Raw genomic sequence first — 6,227 nt, 5'->3', positions numbered from 1 at the left:
GCAGCAGGACCAAGGACAGAGCCCGGGGTGGGGAGGCCGCCCTCCCCGGGCCCTCAGGGGCCCTAGCCACTGCTCCTGAACCCAGCCAAGCAAGGGGAGGCTCCCCGGGCACATCGGAACCCCTTCCCGGGCCCTTGGCAGTGCGGCAGGCTGGGAGACAGGGCCCAGGGCCGGAGCACCCGACCCGGGGCCCGGCCGGGCCCCTGGACGCAGCCGGGGCTCCCAAGCCCGGAGGTGCATGGGACGCCTCCCCGGTCCCTCCGGACCCCGTCCCGGGCACCCTGCCACGCAGCAGGACCAAGGACAGAGCCCGGGGTGGGGAGGCCGCCCTCCCCGGGCCCTCAGGGGCCCTAGCCACTGCTCCTGAACCCAGCCAAGCAAGGGGAGGCTCCCCGGGCACATCGGAACCCCTTCCCGGGCCCTTGGCAGTGCGGCAGGCTGGGAGACAGGGACCAGGGCTGGAGCACCCGACCCGGGGCCCGCCCGGGCCCCTGGACCCAGCCGGGGCTCCCAAGCCCGGAGGTGCATGGGACGCCTCCCCGGACCCATGGAGCCCATCCTGGGCATTGAGCCATGCCGTTGGCCTGGAGATGGGTGCCCCGGACGCCCGGGGGAGGTCTGTCCGGGACACATGGAGCCCGTCCTGGGCATTGAACCATGCCGTTGGCCTGGAGAAGGGAGCCCCGGACGCCCGGGGGAGGACTGCCCGGTACCCGTGGAGCCCTTCCCGGGTACTTTGCAATGCCGTTGGCCTCCTGGAGATGGGTGCCCCGAACGCCCGGGGGGCGGGCTGCCCGGGACCCGTGGAGCCCGTCCTGGGCACTCTGACCTGCTGTTGGCCCGGGGGAGGGACCCCAGACGACCGGGACCCGTGGAGCCCGTCCTTGGCACTCTGACAAGCCGTTGGCCCGGGGAAGGGAGCCCCAGACGACCGGGACCTGTGGAGCCCGTCCTGGGCACTCCTGTATACCGTTGGCCCGGGGAAGGGAGCCCCGGACGTCCGGGACCCGTGGAGCCCGTCCTGGGCACTCCTGTATGCCGTTGGCCCGGGGAAGGGAGCCCCGGACGTCCGGGACCCGTGGAGCCCGTCCTGGGCACTCTGAAATGCTTTGGCCCGGGGAAGGGAGCCCCGGACACCCGGGGGGAGGACTGCCCGGGACCCGTGGAACTCGTCCTGGGCACTCTGACATGCCGCTGGCCCGGGGAAGGGTGCCCCGGACGCCCGGGGCCCGTGGAGCCCGTCCTGGGCACTCTGACAAGCCGTTGGCCCGGGGAAGGGAGACCTGGACGCCCGGAACCCGTGGAGCCCGTCCTGGGCACTCTGAAATGCTTTGGCCCGGGGAAGGGAGCCCCGGATGCCCGGGGGAGGACTGCCCGGGACCCGTGGAACTGGTCCTGGGCACTCTGACATGCCGCTAGCCCGGGGAAGGGTGCCCCGGATGACCGGGGCCCGTGGAGCCCGTCCTGGGCACTCTGACATGCCGCTGGCCCGGGGAAGGGAGCCCCGGACGCCCGGGGCCCGTGGAGCCCGTCCCGGGCACTCTGCCATGCCGTCAGCCTGGATGGAGCCCCGGACGCCCGGGGGGACGAAGGCCCGGGACGCATGGAGCCTGTCCCGGGCACTCTGCCATGCCGTCGGCCTGGATGGAGCACCGGACGCCCGGGGGACGACTGCCCAAAAGCCATGGAGCCCGTCCTGGGCAATTTGACATGCAGTTGGCCTGGAGGAAGGAAGCTCCGGGTGGCCTAGGGAGGTGTTGCCCAGGCATATCCCATCTGGTCCCCATGGCAGAGAACCACCAACCCTGGAGGGGTGTCAGGGCATACCCTGCCCCATAGTAATCCGGAGGCAAATTACCCCCCTTTCTTGCAATCTGTGCACGCGAGGTGACAGAGGGGACCCAAGGCGTGAAAGAACCCGACCTCATGGAGCCCTCGCCGGGATCCGGGAGGCGAATGGCACCTCATTAAGACTTCCAGGGAAGTTCGACCATCTGGTCCCCCCCATAGGAAAGCGTTGCGGGCGACCAGATGCCCGAGGGGATCCGGGCGACCAGATGGCCGAGGGAATCCGGGCGACCAGATGGCCGGGCATGGAGGTGAAGCCGCCTGGACTCTTCCCCACCCCGTCCCCGTCCCCGTCCCGGGACGAATGCCCGGGATGCATGGAGCCCATCCTGGCCACTTGACGTCCCGTCCTGGGCATTGAACCATGCCGTCGGCCTGGAGAAGGGAGCCCCCGGACGCCCGGGGGAGGACTGCCCGGTACCCGTGGAGCCCTTCCCGGGTACTTTGCAACTCCGTTGGCCTCCTGGAGATGGGTGCCCCAGATGCCCGGGGGTGGGCTGCCCGGGACCCATGGAGCCCGTCCTGGGCACTTTTACATGCCGTCGGCCTGGAGGTGGGTGCCCTGGACGCCCGGGGGAGGCCTGCCCGGGACCCGTGGAGCCCCTCCCGGGTACTTTGCCAATGCCGTTGGCCTCATGGAGATGGGTGCCCCGGACGCCCGGGGGAGGACTGCCCGGTACCCGTGGAGTCCTTTCCGGGTACTTTGCAACGCTGTTGGCCTCCTGGAGATGTGTGCCCCGAACGCCCGGGGGGAGGGCTGTCCGGGGCCCATGGAGCCCGTCCTGGGCACTGTGACATGCCGTCGGCCTGGAGGTGGGAGCCCCGGACGCCCGGGGGAAGGCTGCCCGGGACCCGTGAAGCCCTTCCCGGGTACTTTGCCATCCCGTTGGCCTCCTGGAGATGGTTGCCCCGGACGCCCAGGGGAGGTCTGTCCGGGACACGTGGAGCCCGTCCTGGGCATTGAGCCATGCCGTTGGCCCGGAGAATGGAGCCCCCAGACGCCCGGGGGAGGTGTTGCCCAGGCATATCTCATCTGGTCCCCCGGGCAGAGAACCACCAGCCCTGGAGAGGTGTCCGGGCGTACCCTGCCCCTAGTAATCCGGAGGGAAATTACCCCCCTTTCTTGCAATCCGTGCACGCGAGGTGACAGAGGGGACCCAAGGCGTAAAAGAACCCGACCTCATGGAGCCCTAGCTGGGATCCAGGAGCCGAATGGCACCTCATCGGGACTTCCAGGGAAGCCCGGCCATCTGGTCGCCCCATTGGAAAGCATCGCGGGCGACCAGAGGGCCGGGATCGAAAGGACTCCCAGCTCCCCATCCATCCCAAGCCTTCGCGGTAGGGTTCCTGACTGCCTGCCCACGCAAGGCAGGGCTCTTGGACCCCGGCTGGGCCTCAGGCGCAGGTTGGACCACTGGAGCTCTAGGGCCCGGACGACCTGGGGGAGGAATGCCCGGGACCCGTGGAGCCCGTCCTGGGTACTTTGACATGCCGTCGGCCTGGAGGTGGGTGCCCCGGACGCCCGGGGGAAGCTGCCCGGGACCCATGGAGCCCGTCCTGGGTACTTTGCCAATGCCGTTGGCCTCATGGAGATGGGTGCCCCGGACGCCCGGGGGAGGTCTACCCGGGACCCATGGAGCCCTTCCCGGGTACTTTGCCAATGCCGTTGGCCTCGTGGAGATGGGTGCCCCGGACGCCCGGGGGAGGTCTACCTGGGACCCATGGAGCCCGTCCTGGGTACTTTGCCAATGCCGTTGGCCTCATGGAGATGGGTGCCCCGGACGCCCGAGGGAGGTCTGCCCGGGACCCATGGAGCCCGTCCTGGGTACTTTGCCAATGCCGTTGGCCTCCTGGAGATGGGTGTCCCGGTCGCCCGGGGGAGGACTGTCCCGGACTCATGGAGCCCGTCCTGGGCACTTTGACATGCCGTCAGCCTGGCGGTGGGAGCCCCGGACACCCGGGGGAGGGCTGCACGGGACCCATGGAGCCCGACCCGGGCACTCTGTCATGCCGTCAGCCTGGATGGAGCCCCGGAAGCCCGGGGGACGAATGCCCGGGACGCATGGAGCCCGTCCTGGGCACTTTTCCGTGCCTTCGGCCTGGAGCCCCCAGACACCCAGGGGAGGACCACCGTGAAAACCATGGAGCCCGACCCGGGCACTCTGCCATACCGTCAGCCTAGATGGAGCCCCGGACGCCCAGGGGACGAATGCCCGGGACGCATGGAGCCCGTCCTGGGCACTTTTCTATGCCGTCAGCCTGGATGGAGCCCCGGACGCCCGGGGGACGACTACCCAGGAGCCATGGAGCCCGTCCTGGGCAATTTGACATGCAGTTGGCCTGGAGGAAGGAAGCCCCGGGTGGCCTAGGGAGGTGTTGCCCAGGCATAGCCCATCTGGTCCCCATGGCAGAGAACCACCAGCCTCGGAGGGGTGTCCGGGCGTACCCTTCTCCCTAGTAATCCGGAGGAAAATTACCCCCTTTTCTTGTAATCTGTGCACGCGAGGTGACAGAGGGGACCCAAGGAGCGAATGTACCCGACCTCCTGGAGCCCTCGCTGGGATCCGGGCAGCGAATGGCACCTCATCGGGACTTCCAGGGAAGTTCGGCCATCTGGTCGCCCCATAGGAAAGCGTTGCGGGCGACCAGATGCCCGGGGGGATCCGGGCGACCAGATGGCCGAGGGAATCTGGGCGATCAGATGGCTGGACACGGAAGTGAAGCCGCCTGGACTCTCCCGACCCTGTCCCCGTCCCCGTGCCCGTGCCCGGGACGCATGGAGCCCGTCCTGGGCACTTTTCCATGCCTTCGGCCTGGAGCCCCCAGACACCCAGGGGAGGACCACCGTGAAAGCCATGGAGCCCGACCCGGGCACTCTGCCATACCGTCAGCCTGGATGGAGCCCCGGACGCCCGGGGGACGAATGCCCGGGACGCATGGAGCCCGTCCTGGGCACTTTTCCATGCCTTCGGCCTGGAGCGCCCCGACACCCAGGGGAGGACCACCCTGAAAACCATGGAGCCCGACCCGGGCACTCTGCCATGCTGTCAGCCTGGATGGAGCCCCAGACGCCCGGGGGACGAAGGCCCGGGACGCATGGAGCCCGTCCCAGGCACTCTGCCATGCCGTCGGCCTGGATGGAGCCCCGGACGCCCGGGGGACGACTGCCCAAGAGCCATGGAGCCCATCCCGGGCACTCTGCCATGCCGTCCCGACAAATTCGTACGGACTCCTAACCTTCCGACACGGATCGGAATCGAGCCCTTTCTGACCCAGCAGATTTCAGGTTGATTTGCTATATACTTTACGTACGATTTTATGGGGGCCGATTCCGATCCGGTACGTAAAAGCACATCCGACCGACATGTCGGACAACCACGTACACCCAGGGGATAGGACTGCCCGGGTCACATGGACCCCGTCCTGGGCACTCTGATCTGCCGCCGGCGCCGGGGATCGAACCGTGATCACCAGATGGGGATATCCCAAAAATCTGGCATGGATACGGCCCGCCAGGACAGGTTTGGGCACCCCTGATTTACAAACATTGATCCAAAGCATGTATAAAATAAAAGTAAAATGTATTTTTCTGTATGGTTGATATTGAAACACAATATGGAGGCACAAATTTTGAAACATGGCAACTCATCAAAAATGATCTAGGCTCTCAGTCCTTGGAGGTTTAAAAATTGAGGCAGAACCATCTGCCCACTTTGGCACCATTGTTCTGTAGGAAACTATATAAACATACTGAGCAGAGGTTGTTTGCTCTACTAATGTGGCCACACCCATCATGGACTCTTCCAGAAGGGAGTAACCTTAGAGTGTACTCACAAGCTAAGCTCTGTGAACTGACAATTATGAGATTGATTTCACTATACATACATTTAGAACTGGTTTACATATCTGTTTGCAACAGCTAGGAAAGTGTATAGGCATGGCCTTGGCTGGATGCAAATTTGCTTGACATCCTAGGCCTGTGGTTCTCTTCTTCACCGGTACTAAACGTTATTTTGTTTTTAATGATGACTGGATAACAAATGTCCTTGATCTTTGTGTGCCCCAGAACTAGATATAAGTATTAAGAGAATGTAAGAGCACTAGTGATTAGGTGTCTTTTTTATTTTAATAAAAACATCCATTTGTTTGTTGGGCAAATCTAGTTGCGCCTTGTTGACGGAGGGCTGCCACTCAATTCACCTCAGATTAGATCAAAAGTTTGCGAATGGGCTCCTAGTGAAGCTTGCCTGTCTGCTGATGGATTTCTCTTTGTTGACCCTTTTGTAGTTGGCAAATTTGTAAACACCTTCATTTATCTTGACAAGAAACAGGTGGCATTACAAAAGGTTTTTTACACAAACCTTTTTTCAAAGGCTGGT

The sequence above is a fragment of the Lissotriton helveticus genome, chromosome 11, assembly GCF_964261635.1.
Source record: "Lissotriton helveticus chromosome 11, aLisHel1.1, whole genome shotgun sequence".
Taxonomy (NCBI): Eukaryota; Metazoa; Chordata; class Amphibia; order Caudata; family Salamandridae; genus Lissotriton; species Lissotriton helveticus.
The sequence above is the reverse complement of the archived record's forward strand: the minus strand, read 5'-3'. Positions refer to the sequence as shown.